The following is a 17,755-nucleotide window of genomic DNA, read 5'->3' as shown; positions in this document are numbered from 1 at the left end:
TCAAATAATCCACACTGGAACTAACAGCAGTACCACTACTGGGCAAGGATCAAGGTGCAGCAGCATAGGCACCATCAAGGCACAGCTGTACAAGGCCAGCTTTCAGCCACACATCCAAAGAAACACTGCTTCAGTCTCCCAACATAAAAAGATAAATTTATGGGCTGTCAAAGGCCTAAAACATGGCAGTCAGCAAGTATAATGGTTAGAATTCTTCTTCCATGAAGGAAGGAGGGTAACTGCACGCAACATATCTAGCCAACTGAACAGAGACCAGCACGACAATGAAGTCACAAACAACTGCACATGTAAGCATCTCCAGATACAAATTAGGGTAGCTTCAACAACATGACTGTCATCGGATACAATTCAGCCACTTGGAAGTTGATTTCTATTATACACCAAAATCCTGAAGCAATTATAAACTATTTAAACTTCAGCATTCAAGAGACAGTCACAGGAAAAACGCACTAATCTCTTAAAAACATCGCCTACCACTCCCTCAACAAACAAAAAGGCAGTTGCTTGGTAGCTGTGGCTACTGATGACCTAATCTAGTCAGTAAAGCAGTGAGTATACATCTATATATACATACACATTAAGCCTGCATCTTTATACCCTGGATTACACACAAGAATCAAGAAAGATTTATACTAGAAGTAGAAAGGGAGCCTGGAAAAGCTACCATGGTCTTTTTGTTTATATGTACAGTTAAGATTACATTTTAAGTTTTTTTACATACATATGTATATATATCAACTGGTTCAGCGCCAGGATGACTAAATAAGTCAATTTTTCTGTGTGCCAAAGTTATGTTTCAAGTTTGCACTTACAGAATGGAAGTGCACTCGTAATGGAATGCCCAATCTCTTGCCCAGCATGCTAATCAAACCCACCAGTTCTCTATTATTTCCTGTAGTTACCCCTTTTAGGGTTAGTCATGAGTAAACAGAGATGATACAATAACAGGAGCCTGGACATTTTCAGTCGGGTCTGATGCACATAAACCCATGCTCAGGTGTAACTTAGAAACATAGAAAAACTACAGCACAAAACAGGCCCTTCGGCCCCACAAGTTGTGCCGAACATCTCCCTACCTTCTAGGCCTACCTATAACCCTCCATCATATTAAGTCCCATGTACTCATCCAGGAGTCTCTAAAAAGACCCTATTGAGTTTGCCTCCACCACCACTGACGGCAGCCGATTCCACTCGCCCACCACCGTGTGAAAAACTTCCCCCTAACATTTCCCCTGTACCTATCCCCCAGCACCTTAAACCCGTGTCCTCTCGTAGCAGCCATTTCCACCCTGGGAAAAAGCCTCAGAGTCCACCCGATCTATGCCTCTCAACATCTTATATACCTCTATTAGGTCTCCTCTCATCCTATGTCTCTCCAAGGAGAAAAGACCGAGCTCCCTCAGCCTATCCTCATAAGGCATGCCACTCAATCCAGGCAACATCCTTGTAAATCTCCTCTGCATCCTTTCAATCTTTTCCACATCCTTCCTGTAATGAGGCGACCAGAACTGAGCACAGTACTCCAAGTGGGGTCTGACGAGGGTCTTATATAGCTGCATCATTATCCCCGGACTCCTAAACTCAATCCCTCGATTGATAAAGGCCAGCACACCATACGCCTTCTTAACCACCTCCTCCACCTGCGGGGCCGATTTCAGAGTCCTATGGACCCGGACCCCAAGGTCCTTCTGATCCTCTACAGCACTAAGAGTCTTTCCCTTTATATTGTACTCCTTCATCCCATTTGACCTGCCAAAATGGACCACTACGCATTTATCTGGGTTGAAGTCCACCTGCCACTTGTCCGCCCAGTCTTGCATCCTATCTATGTCCCTCTGTAACTTCTGACATCCCTCCAGACTATCCACAACCCCACCAACCTTCGTGTCGTCGGCAAACTTACCAACCCATCTCTCCACTTCCTCATCCAGGTCATTTATGAAAATGACAAACAGCAAGGGTCCCAGAACAGATCCCTGGGGCACACCACTGGTGACCGACCTCCATTTAGAAAAAGACCCATCTATACCCACTCTCTGCCTCCTTTGGGCAAGCCAGTTCTGGATCCACAGGGCAGCAGCCCCTTGGATCCCATACCCTCTTACTTTTTCTAGAAACCTTGCATGGGGGACCTTATCGAACGCCTTGCTAAAATCCATATAAACCACATCTACCGCTTCTCACCTAATTAACTGCCAAAGTTGGTTTTCAGACAACTCAAAGATTGGTGTCCTCAGCACAGAACTAGATATTGAAATGATGTTTGAAAAAATCTTAAGGAGACTCAATGCAAAAGTACTGCATGACATAACTGAGTCTTAACCTGGCAATCCCTACAAAGTTAAGTGTGAATCTTTACCAGGTGTTATACAGGAGCCAGCAGTGATACGTTTTGGGGATTCTGGTATCTGCAATCATGGTATGAGTGTTTGCAAAGCCACTGATTATTACCATTGAATCCCTACAGTGCAGTAAGAAGCCATTCAGCCCATCAAGTCTGCACCGACTCTCTGAAAGAGCATCCCACCCAAGCCCTCCCCTCCACTCTATCCCTGCAACCCCGCACATGTACTATGGTTTAATCCACCTCCCCTATACATCTTTGGACAGTAAGAGGCAATTTAGTATGGCCAATCCATCTAACCTGCACAACCTAGAATTGTGGGAGGAAACCGGAGCATCCAGAGGAAACCCATGCAGACACAGGGAAAATGTGCAAATTCCACACAGACAGTGACTCAAGCCGGGAATTGAACCTGGGTCCCTGGTGCTGTGAGGCAGCAGTGCTAACCACTGTGCCACCGTGCTGCTATTGGATACAAATATCTTCAGGATATTGAGAAACATAGCCTCCCACTTATCAGTGGTAGCTTCTTGAAATCAGATAGTAGAGGCTCAAGTCACACTCCAGGGATCTGGGCGTATAAACTAGATGACACTTGTGTGCTGTACTGTGAGAGGTGCTGACTTCTGGATAAGATATTAAACCAATGCCTCTGCTGTATTCATAGAATCCTACAGCGCAGAAAGAGGCCATTCGGCCCATCGAGTCTGCACCAACCCCACCCAGGCCCTATCCCCATATCCACCCACTAATCCCTCTAACCTATGCATCCCGGGACACTAAGGGGCAATTTAGAATGGCCAATCAACCTAGCCCGCACATCTTTGGACTGTGGGAGGAAATCGGAGCACCCGGAGGAAACCCACACAGGGAGAATGCGCAAACTCCACATAGACAGTGACCCGAGCTGGGATTCGAACCCAGGTCCCTGGAGCTGTGAAGCAGCAGTGCTAACCACTGTGCTACCGTGCCGCCCAATCTTAGGGGATGTAAAATATCCACACTACTATTTGAAGAGGAGTGGGAAATTCACCCAGCATTTCTCCAGTTTATTCCTCAACCAAGTTTACTGTCAATCTATCACATTGTTATTTGTGGGACCTGGCTGGAATTGGTTCCCATGTTTCTCTGTATTACATCAGTGACTACACTCAAAAACATGTCATTGGCTGCAAATAATGTTTGAGACATCCCAAGGCGATGAAAGGTGCTTTCTTAAGTCACACTCACTTGCAATCATATGATACATGTTACCTGTATTACAAGAATCATTTTGTGATAACTTACGACAGAAATAGAACAACAAGTTCGAATGTACATGTCTGAAAGAACACATCTAAGCATTCCTAAAGGGTACTACCGGTAAGCCCTGATCCCCAGTATTGTCTCTGCTGGTATCAGGCATGAGATCTTCCTATAGCATCCATGTCTTTATTACCTCTAAACTTCACTATTCTGATCTGCTCCCGGCTGGCCTCCTGCATCTGCCCTTCGTCATCTTGAAATCATGCAAGGCTCAGCATGTCCTAGCTCACCCCAAGTCTTGTTCACTTATCAGCTATGCACTTGTTGACCTACGTTGGTATTCATTAAGCAGCACCACAATTTTATAATTCTTATCCTTGCTTTCAAATAGCTCTATGGTTTTGCCTCTCCCCATCTTTGCAAACTGCTCCTGCCCTGTAAGCCTCAGAAGTACATGCCTTCCTCTAATCCTGGTGTCTTGCACATCCCTTATTTTAATTGCTCCACCATTGGCAGCCATGCCTTCCAATGGGAAGTGTAGGCCATATGGCCCTATGAGCCTGATCTGCCATTCAGTAAGATCATGGTTGATCTAATCATTGTCTCAACTCCATTTTCCTGCCTATTCCCCATAAACCTCGACCCCCCCATTGTTCAAAAATGGGTCTGTCTCAGCTTCGAATGGATTCAATGACTTGGCCTTCACTGCACTCTGGGGTAGAGAATTGCAAAAAACTTTGGCCTCCTCACCTCTATCTTAAAGGGTTGACTCCTTATTCTGAAACTATACTCCCGATTACTAAATCCCTCCAGAAAAGGAAACATCCTCTCAGCATCTATAATGTCAAATCCCCTCAGAATCTTTTTCAGCAAGATTACCTCTCATTCTTCCAAACTCCATTGATTTTAGGTTCAATCTGCTAGACCTTTCCTCACAAGACAGCCTCTTCGTCCTGGAATCATCTGAGTGAACACTCTCCAAATTGTCTCCAATGCAAGTATATCCCTCCTTTAAGGAGACCAAACCTACGTACAGTATTCCAGGTGTGATCTCAACTATGTCCTGTACAGTTATAGTGAGATTTTCCTACTTTTACAGTCTGTCCCACTTGCAAGAAGGAGGAACATTCCATTTGGCTTCCTTATTACTTGCTGTATGTGCATGTTAATTCTGTATTTCATGTACGAGGAGATCCAGATCCCTTTGTCCTGCAGCATTTTCTAGTTTCTATTTAAATATTTTGCTTTTCCATTCATCCTACCAACTTGGACAACTTCACATTTTCCCACATTATACTTCATCTGCCAAATCTTTGACCACTTACTTAAACTATGTCCCTTTGCAGTCTCCTTGAGGGCGATTCTCTCACCCTGCCGCGCAGCGAGGTGGGAGAATCTCACATCCAGGCATGCACAGGATTCGCACATGCGTTCCCGCCACAAGCGCATGTCCGAGCGCCAGATTTCTGGTGCCGTCAGATCTGCGCTGGAAACTGGCGGGAAGACAGATAAGTGATTTTAAGCTGTTTTTAATATAAGTTAAATGTAATTAGTGGGCCCAGGACTGAACTCTCTGGGCCTGCTGGCCTCTCCCATCTCAGTAAGAAGTCCAACAACACCAGGTTAAAGTCCAACAGGTTTATTTGGGTAGCAAAAGCCACTAGCTTTCGGAACAGCCTGTTCCAAAAGCTAGTGGCTTTTGCTACCAAATAAACCTGTTGGACTTTAACCTGGTGTTGTTAGACTTCTTACTGTGTTTACCCCAGTCCAACGCCGGCATCTCCACATCATCTCTCCCATCTCGCCAGAGTGTTTCACTAGCGGGGTTGACAGTAGGTCTCCACTTTTGGGAAACTGTCGGGATGACCCCACTGGGGTGAAGGGGGGGGACAATCGGGGTCCCCTGGGCATGGACACCCTGGCAGTGCCAGCCTGTGCTCTGGCACTTCAAGGGGCAAAGTGCCCATGCCCAGGGGGCATCTTGGCACTGCCCACCTGCCACTCTGCATTGGGATCGATGGGGGCAGGAGGGAGGCCAGCGATCGGGGTGGGCTAATGGTCATCTGCCTCCCGAGTGGTCAGCACTGTGCGGGGGGGGGGGGGGGGGGGGGGGGGGAGCGTGAGGAATGTCGGGAGTGGCCAGCAATCGAACTGGCCAGCAAACCAGAGGCTGACAGTTCGGGGACATCTCGCATACACAGAGGCCTCCTGGGTGGGAACAGGCCCCATCCCCTGAAATCTAACGATATTCGTGCTGATGGCCTCTGCTTTGCAAAGAGTGTGGGAGATTCTAGTCTGAAAAAAACCAATGTGAATTACTCCAGTTTTCCTGTGAATTCGACACTTAGAATTTTTGTTGGGAGAATTGCCCCCCTTATGTCCACTTCACAAATTGCTTTCCCATATATCTGAAAATTTGATAACAATACATTTGGTTTCTTCCTTATATAGATTGCAAGTATTTGAGACCCCAGCCTGATCCCTGTGGCACTCCACTAGTTTCAGTTTGCTAACCTGAAAATGAAGCACTCTGTTTCCTGTTAGTCAACTAATCCCTTATCAATACTATTGTATCATCTGCAACACATCTTTTATCTGGCACCTTATTGAGTGCCCTTTGGAAATCAAAATACACAACATCTACTGGCTCCTCCTCACCCAATCTGTTCATTAAGAACTCTTAATAGATTCATCAAAAATGATTTCCTTTCACAAAACCATCTTGACTCTGCTCGATTGTATTATTTACTAAACGTCCAGCTACAATCTACTTAATGATAGATTCTTGCATTTTTCCAATGATGGATATTAAAGGTAACTAGCCTATATTTTCCTGCTTTCTGACTCTCTCTCTCCATTTTACAAATTGGGACGTTACATTTGCAGTTTTCTCATCCACTGAGACATTTCCAGAATCTAGGGAATTCTGGAAGATTATGACAATGCATCCACTATCCGGAAGCATTTATTTTAAGACCTCATTATCATTGAGGCCATTGTTAGCCTTTAGTCCTGTCAGTTTATTTAGGACCTTTCCTCCAAGTTCCTCTCTCCCTTTGCTGCCTGATTTCCTCTTATTATTCAGAAACCAGCCTCCCATCCATTGACTCTGTCTACACTTCCCGCTACCTCGGCAAAGCAGCCAGCATAATTAAGGACCCCACATACCCCGGACATTCTCTCTTCCACCTTCCGTCAGGAAAAAGATACAAAAGTCTGAGGTCACGTACCAACTGACTCAAGAACAGCTTCTTCCCTGCTGCTGTCAGACTTTTCAATGGACTTATCTTGCATTAAGTTGATCTTTCTCTACACCCTAGCTATGACTGTAACACTACATTCTGAACTCTCTGCTTTCCTTCTCTATGAACGGTATGTTTTGTCTGTATAGCACTCAAGAAACAATACTTTACACTGTATGTTAATACATGTGACAATAAATCAAATCAAATGCTTTTACAGTCTTCTACCATGAGTTCCAGAACACCACCCCACCCCATTCCCCCACTCCCTGCCTCTCTACCTCTCTTGCTTCCTTAAAAAACTTCTTAAAACCTGCATCTTTGACCAAGCTTTTGATCATCTGCTTTAAGATCTCATGTGGCTTTATGTCAAATTTTGATTCTCAACACTCCTGTGAAGTACCTTGGAATGTCTTATTATTTTAAATTGCAATAATCATTGAAGCTATTCCCCAAAAAATAAATTTTACTCATTAAATTTCTTTAAAAACTATAACACAAAACACTTCAAATTGAAAGTTACAAAAAAGTGCAATAAAATTGAACTTTTCGTCAGACAGAATGTCCCACTCTGAGGTGCCTCATCATAATTTCAATATTCTTAATATTTGCAATGTCCATTCCATGTCAGGCATACAGCTCGATGGGTTCTGCACAATTTCTAGTCCAGTGTACTGTGTCTGAAAGGCCTCAAGACAGTGGCCTTTCCCCATTGCACTATAATCATAGAAGATGCTGCCGCATAACTGCCATCTATCTCAGTTCTGTTCTCATCCTGCATAAGCAATGGTCACTGTATACATACATTGTTGACAAATCTTACGATGGCGATGCTTGAAAGTCATTTTTTTACAATACTTTTCCAATTCAATCAAATCAAGTCCAATTCAGAGTCTCAACAAGCTGAGACATTTCCGATCCAGGCTGACAAGACAGGGCATGCAATCCTCTACCCTGTCTTGGGCCTGATCTACATGAGCCAAGCTGATTGGAGTAGGCGGAGAATTCCTCCTCCAAGGCTTGATCTTATTTGCATCTTAGCCAAAAGGCCGAGATACCGCTTTTAAAAATTGCTTCATATGAAACATATGAAGCTTACATGCAACCCAATGACTTCAACCAAGTGCAGCATCCGCATAACTACACTTGATCTTAGCCAAAAGGCCGAGAAGCGTTAAACAAGTCAACTTCAGCCAAGGACGTCTAATCCTCATGCATCCCTCATCCACAATGAGGAAAGTCACCAAGAATACAGATGAGCTTCTCCTGACAACTGACTTGTAAGATGCTGTTTCCACAATACAGTAAGAAGTTTAACAACACCAGGTTAAAGTCCAACAGGTTTATTTGGTAGCAAAAGCCACACAAGCTTTCGGAGCTGCAAGCCCCTTCTTCAGGTGAGTGGGAATTCTGTTCACAAACAGAGCATATAAAGACACAGACTCAATTTACATGAATAATGGTTGGAATGCGAATACTTACAACTAATCAAGTCTTTAAGAAACAAAACAATGTGAGTGGAGAGAGCATCAAGACAGGCTAAAAAGATGTGTATCGTCTCCAGACAAGACAGCCAGTGAAACTCTGTGGGGGTTACAGATAGTGTGACATGAACCCAATATCCCGGTTGAGGCCGTCCTCGTGTGTGCGGAACTTGGCTATCAGTTTCTGTTCAGCGACTCTGCGCCGTCGTGTGTCGCGAAGGCCGCCTTGGAGAACGCTTACCCGAATATCAGAGGCCGAATGCCCGTGACCGCTGAAGTGCTCCCCAACAGGAAGAGAACAGTCTTGCCTGGTGATTGTCGAGCGGTGTTCATTCATCCGTTGTCGCAGCGTCGTACACGGTACATACTCTTGCAACTCGGCCAACGTTGTCTACCTGATACGCTGCAAGAAAGGATGTCCCGAGGCATGGTACATTGGGGAAACTATGCAGACGCTGCGACAACGGATGAATGAACACCGCTCGACAATCACCAGGCAAGACTGTTCTCTTCCTGTTGGGGAGCACTTCAGCGGTCACGGGCATTCGGCCTCTGATATTCGGGTAAGCGTTCTCCAAGGCGGCCTTCGTGACACACGACGGCGCAGAGTCGCTGAGCAGAAACTGATAGCCAAGTTCCGCACACACGAGGACGGCCTCAACCGGGATATTGGGTTCATGTCACACTATCTGTAACCCCCACAGAGTTTCACTGGCTGTCTTGTCTGGAGACAATACACATCTTTTTAGCCTGTCTTGATGCTCTCTCCACTCACATTGTTTTGTTTCTTAAAGACTTGATTAGTTGTAAGTATTCACATTCCAACCATTATTCATGTAAATGGAGTCTGTGTCTTTATATGCTCTGTTTGTGAACAGAATTCCCACTCACCTGAAGAAGGGGCTTGCAGCTCCGAAAGCTTGTGTGGCTTTTGCTACCAAATAAACCTGTTGGACTTTAACCTGGTGTTGTTAAACTTCTTACTGTGTTTACCCCAGTCCAACGCCGGCATCTCCACATCATGGTTTCCACAATATACACAGTAAGAGTTTTAACAACACCAGGCTAAAGTCGAACAGGTTTATTTGGTAGCAAATACCATTAGCTTTCAGAGCGCTGCTCCTTCACCCCAGTCCAACGCCGGCATCTCCATATCATGACCACAATATACAGACAGAGGGACAAAAAAAAGGTTTCTGCAGGCTTCTTCCTGAGACACTTGGAAGAACCTACTCTATGTTTAGCAGTACCTATTCAAATGCGGCCACTAGGGAGGAGGACAAAGGGATCTCTGTTTCATTGAAGGAAACAATGTGGCCTCAAAATGACAAAGAATTAGTCAACAGCTCATTATTCTTCACACAAAGGAATGCATAAACATGCAGTGCGCAGAAGGAATAAAATAGTAAAACAGTAAGCTTTAGTCAAATGTGCAGTGATGGTTGAAGAAGAATGCAGATACTTTGCATAACTGGCAAAGGGAGAGAAAAGACAGACAATGTTGAAGGCAGCTGATCCACACATCCTAGCAGGGGAGAGTCAATGATAGGCAAGTTGATCTCCCACACTAGAGTAGAGGCAATGATCAGGATAGCCAATCAAGTTCAACCGAGGCGTCATCTGATGCAATTTTTCAAAGCCATCTTGGCCTTTTGGCTATGATGAAGCATCAGATCAAGCCCAGGATGGGGTGTAGTGCTTCATCATGTCATATTGGATCTTATTTATCCCTCTCGTGGAGACCATGAATTGGATACTCTGTCAGAGAGTTGGGGCAAGCTTGATGGGTCAAATGGCCTCTTCTGCACTGTAGGGATTCTATGAATTTGTCGTCACTATACTAAATTAACAATATCAAATTGATTTTGACTGTCTCAATACTTGCAACTGCCACAAAGAAGCAACCCTGGGTTTGAAAAGAAATATGCTACATTTAAACACATTTCAAAGTAAAGTAATTCTGTCTGTTAATGAAGTATCAGTGATATATGGGATTAAAATGGAATCAAATAGCATCAGTTATTAAATTATAGATTTTCACACTCCTGAACAGTTTGAACATCCAAACACCCTTCAAGGTGGAGAAAATTGAAAGCTTGTTTTAGTTCAATGAAAAGTGTCATTACATGGGCAGGGGGCAGAGAATCTTGTGCCAAGGCATGTGCATTAACTTTATTTTGGCCACATGGATACTTTGCGTTAAATGTTGCTGGCCCTCTGAGGAGCTGCCTGCTCTCTTCAGCAAGGCAGTGACAAACTCCATCATGGCTTTCATCTGCCTTTGCTGCTCTCGCTTTGCAGGCAGCTCACAAGACCTGGTTACACTCAGCACCACGGATTGGGTGCTGAGATCACATCCAGCCCAATTAGGGCATTACCATTTCAAAATAGCATCATGTGAGTGACGCAGCAACGAGACAGGTCCAGGACTCCTAAATTACCCCAGCATCAAGTTCCCGACCCCATTTTGTAAATCTTCCCTTCAGCTCATCATGAGGAGATGGAAGTAGAAGGAATGGGAGGGAGAAAACAAACAGCACTTCATATCAATGTGCATATTTAGTTAGAGCAAGATTGGTTTCACTGGGATGTTCCCCATAACTGAAAAGCCTTCCAACACTATAGGTCACCTATGAAGAATGCCACTTGTGAGATTACTGAATATAAAAAGTGCCTCTTGGCATCACCATTGGATATGTTGATGCATTCCTTTAACAGAATCTCGGTTTTCTCACTGATCAAGTTATACTCTCATTTTGTAAAACTACTGCTTCTGGTTTACAATGTGGAAGCAAGATCCTCTTGATGTCCATGACTAGCGTACAGATTATTTTGCTTTATTTACTCCTCTTGCACACTAATGCTCCTCCATTGCAGTACTGGGGAGAGTCAGATGTTTGTGGAATTATTAGTATGGACGTATTAGCACAAGTCATCAAATCAGCACAGACCAGGACTGAAGCAGAAACCTTCTGACCTGGTTCAACTCTGTACCAAGCTGTACGTACTTTTCTTCTCATTATGATTAGGCTCATTTTCATTCTTCCTACTCTGTACAAACAATTCTCAGAAAATTAGGAAACTAGATAATTCCAATAAACCTTCTGTTTACAGATGGACCAAATCAAGGGACCAAGCAACTGGCTCTCATCACCAGTCTGTCCATTTCTCAATGTTTCTTGTCTAATTGAAGTGAATTTCATTAGTTATTTGTTGGCCACTGGACTGCTTACACAAGTTTGCTCTTCCCACTGTTTGCACAAAGAATGAGCATTCATATAAACACACAGCTCAGTGAGTCAATCCAGGCAGTAGCTGAATCATACGGACAAGACAAATTTTCAGTTCAATTCCAGGACTGCACTCAGCTAGCAGCAGGGATATTACAACTTTTGCCAAAAGGAAAAAGGACCAAGCCTGACCAAGTGAGTGAAAGATCAGTGAGGAATATCAGTCTTGGCTTCAGTTGGAATAGCCCAGGCTGACATTCACATGCTAAGTTCACACAGAAATAAGGACCACTTTTTACTTAGTGACTGACATCGTCAGAGCAGTTCCCCAGCCAGGAAGGGAGGAAAGAACACATACCATTTAAAACTTAAGCCACTGATTTAGGTCCTCAAATCACCCACAATAACCTCACTCCCATTAATTTGACAAGAAACCGCTGTCTAATAGAAGTGAACCCTGCTGTAACTAAACAGACAGCATGCTTTCGCTTTTGGGCTACAATTCTGGGGAGCGTGTTTTCTCAAAGATTCCACTTCTCAACCAAGTGATTTATCAATCTAATCTTTCAACAAAAAAATAATGATACTTCACTGAAAGCATTTAAAATCTAGTTAAAATTCCAGGCTATTCACAAAATCACAGTATAATAACTTTGAAAGCCTTTATTTAACTTCACAAAAGGAAATGGTATTTACTAAGCTAATGACACAGGTGGCAATGTTTAAGTACAGAGAAGAAAAGCATTAAAAACAATCCCGGGGCAGAGGAAGGGGCACAACACAGCCAGAAGGACAACGGCAGAGTCAGATACAGTTGAAAGCTGTAGGAATGACCTAGAGCTCAACCTAAGCAGTCAAACAAGACTTTTACCTTTCATTAACATATCACAAAGACTACGAACCACATTTACTCAGCTCCTGTCTATTTAGTCAACTTTAGTCAGCCAATGATGTACAATTTCAATGAATGGAACATTTACCTTCAACTCCACAAAGACTGACAATTAAACAACAGCTTTGTCTAAATCAACGTCATACAGCTCCAGTTTGTGTGTTCTCGTTCACTCAGATAAAACAGGAATGAAGCTCAAGCCTTGAAGCTTTTGGGATCCCTCCCACACTGACATCATGCATTTCCTGCTGCTCCCAATAATATCCTGAAACGTAGTTTTGTGTAAAACAACTACACGCACTTAGCAATACTACACACCCCCAGATCTGAGAGCAGACTTCAAGGTGATTTAAATGAACCGGCTACATACCTCTGTGATTATTAATGTAGGAGAAAAAACACAAGGGTCATTAAGCTTGAAAGCCAAAGGAATTACTCAAAAAAATAAAGAATATATTTGGAAGTAACTATGGTTTTATTTTGAGGGGGTGGAAAAAGAGGGGAGAATGAAATTGATGAAGGGCAATAAATTAAGTCCACTTCTTATATTCTCAGGCTCTTCAAAAGGGGATTATTACCCATTATTCATCTGTATTATTAGAATGGCCAAAGGATATATCAGGGTTCATTAGGTTAAAGCATTAACTACAGACCTCTTAAATTCACTTGTCATTATTCATTACCCTAGCAATTGTACATCACTGGAGGAAATCGGTGATCCAGAGAGAAAGCTTGCCACTATTAAATACCATCCTCCAGGACTTCACTTCATCACTCAACAACATAGCCATCCCACATAGATCACTTTCTATCCCAGAATCTGAAACCCCAGACCTATTCGCTTGGATACAAGTGCCCTTTCACAGTATCACCTTAAACAATTATTGATTGGACAATTAGTCATGTTATAATAGCACGGTAGCACAGTGGTTAGCACTGCTGCTTCACAGCTCCAGGGTCCCGGGTTCGATTCCCGGCTCGGGTCACTGTCTGTGTGGAGTTTGCACATTCTCCTCGTGTTTGCGTGGGTTTCCTCCGGGTGCTCCGGTTTCCTCCCACAGTCCAAAGATGTGCAGGTTAGGTTGATTGGCCAGGTTAAAATTGCCCCTGAGATGCGTAGGTTAGAGGGATTAGCGGGTAAATATGTGGGGGGTAGGGCCTGGGTGGGATTGTGGTCGGTGCAGACTCGATGGGCCGAATGGCCTCCTTCTGCACTGTAGGGTTTCTATGATTTCTATGATAATGCTCTGACATAAATCTGAGTCTATTGCACCAGGGAGGAGTTACTGAGTCACCAAGTTCCCATCGAGTTAGAAAATACCTCAGACTAATATGCAACAATAAAATAAAACACATGAATGTTAAATACGCACTCTGCAGACACACACACAAACTTTTCATTTTGGTTCAGTGACTGGAGAATGAACAGGGCCCACTGGCAGGTTCAAATACAGAGGCCAGCTTAGAGGCTAGGATCTCTGCAATAGTCTGGGAACAAATATAATTACCTAACTTGATTACCTCATTGTGATTTGAGGTATTGTCACCAGTTGTTTTGTATGATGCAATGACAAGAATTAGTTCTCAGAATTTGCTTTTGCCTTTTAGAGACACATTTAATTTCTGCTTGACATCCATCATTGAACACTGGGAATCAGGATAAGCCTGTGACTCACTGCTGTAGAACACTATGTGCTGGAGATCCAAAATACTGCATTCTCAGGTTAACATCCATTTCTTTTCATCATTCTGTTATATTAATTATATTGTTAGCGAAGAGTTAGGAATAATCTTGTTATATGTATCCAAGATGCCATATTGCTCACTAATCCACGACAGTCTGTACTGAATAATAAATTAGTCCGCAGCACACGATGTGATCTGAGAAATATATTTGATTAAGCTCAAATACTGGAGCTTCAAAGTGCTATTATCTTGAACTTCTGGGTGCCACCAGACATAAGATATACTCTGGTACCTTCTGGTTGAAAAGAAAGGCTTATTGAACCTTCACTATAGATCCTTTGGCTTTTCTTTCTTCTACGCTCTGCTGAGTAATAAGAATCCTTGCATTTTTTATGGTGCATTAGTCAGCAGCTCCACTAATCCGCAACCTTAAATAAAAAAGGACAAGTGCAATCCTGTGCCATAGGGTATGGGACCACACACAGACTGTAATGCAAATATAAAGCAATGGGGCATCAACTAGATCAGATAACATTAGATGACAAGAAGCCCAAAGACACATTACATCCTAAAATATAGCCATGTTCAATTTTATTACATTTACTTAGAGTCTGTGAAGCTATTGCTATCATTGGACAATGGCAAACATTAAGCTCTGTAAACTGTTTACAGGATATAAACAGTGGCGATCCGAGGGTTTACACTGTTTATATTGTTGCATGTCATAGCACAAAAGGTGAAGGTTAGAGTCACTCTTGGAACAAAAATAATCTAGACTTAAAGCTTTCATTGCATTATACCAAAAACTGTCTTATAGCAAAACCCGCGCCATAGACCTGACCACAATGCCAAAGACAGGACAGCTTCACATGGAGTACAACTTCCAAATTCAACTGGAAAGATAGGATAAAACGGGAGAGAAATCCCTAGCCACCTTCATAAAAGTAAAGCCAATTTCCTTACTTAAAATCCTTTTAAGTATTGAAATAAAAGAAAAATGTGATTCCTTGGTTGAGACAGAAATGAGATGAACAGCAGATTATACTGAGTGGCTCAGAGACCAAAATCCCCACAATGCCAGTGCAGAATTCACTAAATCAGATATGAAAGTACAATAACTTCACTGGAAGGAAAGGAAGGGGTGGTCCAGTGAACTTTAAAAGGATGGACTGATACCAGAAAGTTTGCTTCTTTCCACTTGTGCACTCACAATAGTTTAAAAAATTGACAAAAGAGAGAGGAAGGGCCATTTGCACTAATCCTGTTTTCCCCAACAGATAATTCGAGGCCAACACTCAGGGATCATCTTTGTTGTGCTGCCTTACTCAGCCTTACTGGATTGAAGGGGGTATTGCCCTACATAATTACATTCCCAAGAGAAGAAATAAAAAGTTTACAATAACATGTTCAACCTATATTCTTGACTACATCACCCAGGAGATAACACAGGAGGAAAATTCTTCCAACTATTAATGAAGACCTTGAATTGGTCAAACTTTGGGTTGACTTAACAGCACTGGTTTGGGACCAGGGCATACAAGGATCGAATACAGCAATGAAAGGAAAAAAATATTATTCTGAAAGACGGAGCTGTATTTAAGCCATCTCACCAAGAACCTATACTGGGAATCTAATTCATGAGTATCACGAGACCCTGTGAAAGCCTGTACCGTTATAATGCAGCCATCTGACATTTCAAAGAGCCAGATATAGGATTCCAATCCCAATCCAGATGGAAATGAAGTTGAACAGAATTTAACTTGAATACATCCAAAGAAAGCCGCCACATTTATTGAGGTGCTGCAGGAACAGAGAAGACTACGTGGAAAAACAAAATCATCTGACAACAACCACCAAGTCACACGTATTTGTGATATATATATTTCTGACACACAGCTTGCCAAGCTGTTGTGACCAAATCATCAGCTCATCCTTGATATTTACCTAATTCAGAATCCACTTCCATTCCCAGGGCAAAACAGATCATTTATCACTGCATAATATTTACACCATTACCTCACGTAGGCCCAACAACTTCAGCTTTGTAGCATCTATGCAATGAAATATTAATGGATTTCAACCCCCCCCCACCCCCACACACACACAGAAGTACAATCACACATTTGCTGATGCTGCGATGCAAGACTCTGGAGGATAGGCAGACTTCACTCATATCTACTTTCAAGCTAAGGGTTGAAGTATTTATCTTCACACACTGCAGACAACTTGACTGAGGTCTGGAAATCTTCATTTCATAAGGAAAATGGGATGAGGAAAGGTGGGAAATGAGGCAGCAAAATGAACATTAGCAGCTTTTACAGACTGTTTTAGCTCAGATTCCAGGAGACTAGTGTCCAAGGGCTGACGCACAGCACCTAACATACCCTGGTACAATTCCTTTATTTAAACATTATGAGAAACTGGAAGTAACGGTGGCACAGTGGTTAGCACTGCTGCCTCACAGCGCCGGGGACTTGGGTTTGATTCCCGGCTTGGGTCAGTGTCTGTGTGGAATTTGCATGTTATCTCCGTGTCTGCATGGGTTTCCTCCGGGTGCTCTGGTTTCCTCCCACAGTCTGAAAGACGTACTGGTTAGGTGCATTGAACTGGAGTGTGGCAATAAGGGGAATTTCACAGTAACTTCATTAAGTTTTAATGTAAGCCTTACTTGTGACTAATAAATAAACTTTAAAACTTTTCATCTTGAAAAGGAAACTGGATTCAGTAGATTAAATAGTGGATGCTCCAAACACAAACAATTTAAAGGTTGCTTTTATATTATCAGTGGAGTATTGGAACTGCTGATTTCAACCTGCACAATTTGAGTCGTCAGTTCCAATCACATTTTAAACTACCAGATCTTCCACAATCAACACCCCAGAACACAAGTGCTTCAGGAAGCAATGATCCAAACACTCCACTGACCCCAATATAAAACTGATTTACACTGGCCTGGAACCTGGTACTATACTACCAGTTTAGCAACGAACAAGTGCCAAAGCTCATTTAAGCTTTTAAACCATGTCTTTGGTCTACAATACAAACACAAAAGCCCTGGCGCAAAGTCCAATTCAATGCTGCTTGCAGTTCCAGCAATGCATTGGTCCTCAGCATGGGTATGCTACAGTTGTACAATAACAAAGCAACTCGAGAGAGTACAGAGAAAGCCCACTGGCCCTCTGATATACAAAGTGTCTATTAAAAGCGGACTTGAACAATATAGAATTCCAGCTGTTCCGTCACTAACATTTCAATAGAGGAGCCAAATGTTATTAGGCATTCGCTACATCCAGCGAACTCGACCACACCCTCGCTCAGAGGTTTACTGAGCATGTGCCTAGCTGTGCTTATAGCATCCCTAAACAGGAGAGTGGACTGAGCATGGGAAGAGCCAGCAGTTTATTATCAGAGCAGAAACAGAGGCAGCCCCTTGCTACAGTTCCTCTCCAGAACTCATCACTGTCAGGGTAAGGAAGGAAACTTCAGATCCCTGAAAGATAGCACACCATTTCTCACAACTTATTTGCTTAACTTTATCAGTGTTTGGAATTAGGGATATTTTATGTAACGCAGAAACTATCCTAATGCGTACTTCTCATTTGAAGTAACCC

General features: G+C 43.0%; 1 protein-coding gene across 3 annotated transcripts in view; it reads right to left on the bottom strand.

The window, feature by feature from the left end:
• Positions 1-17,755, bottom strand: part of ripor1 (RHO family interacting cell polarization regulator 1) — a 320,548-nt gene that overhangs the window by 123,282 nt on the left and 179,511 nt on the right. The window contains exon 1 of one of the 3 annotated variants that reach the window (XM_078210943.1): positions 12,547-12,636. The exons of the other annotated variants lie outside the window; for them this stretch is intronic. The gene's annotated coding sequence lies outside the window, so the exon portion shown is untranslated. Of the gene's footprint in view, positions 1-12,546; positions 12,637-17,755 lie in introns of those variants that run through there. 3 annotated transcript variants of the gene reach the window in all.

Source organism: Mustelus asterias, chromosome 4 (assembly GCF_964213995.1).
Source record: "Mustelus asterias chromosome 4, sMusAst1.hap1.1, whole genome shotgun sequence".
Lineage (NCBI taxonomy): Eukaryota > Metazoa > Chordata > Chondrichthyes > Carcharhiniformes > Triakidae > Mustelus > Mustelus asterias.
This window is presented reverse-complemented; position numbering and strand designations above follow the sequence as displayed.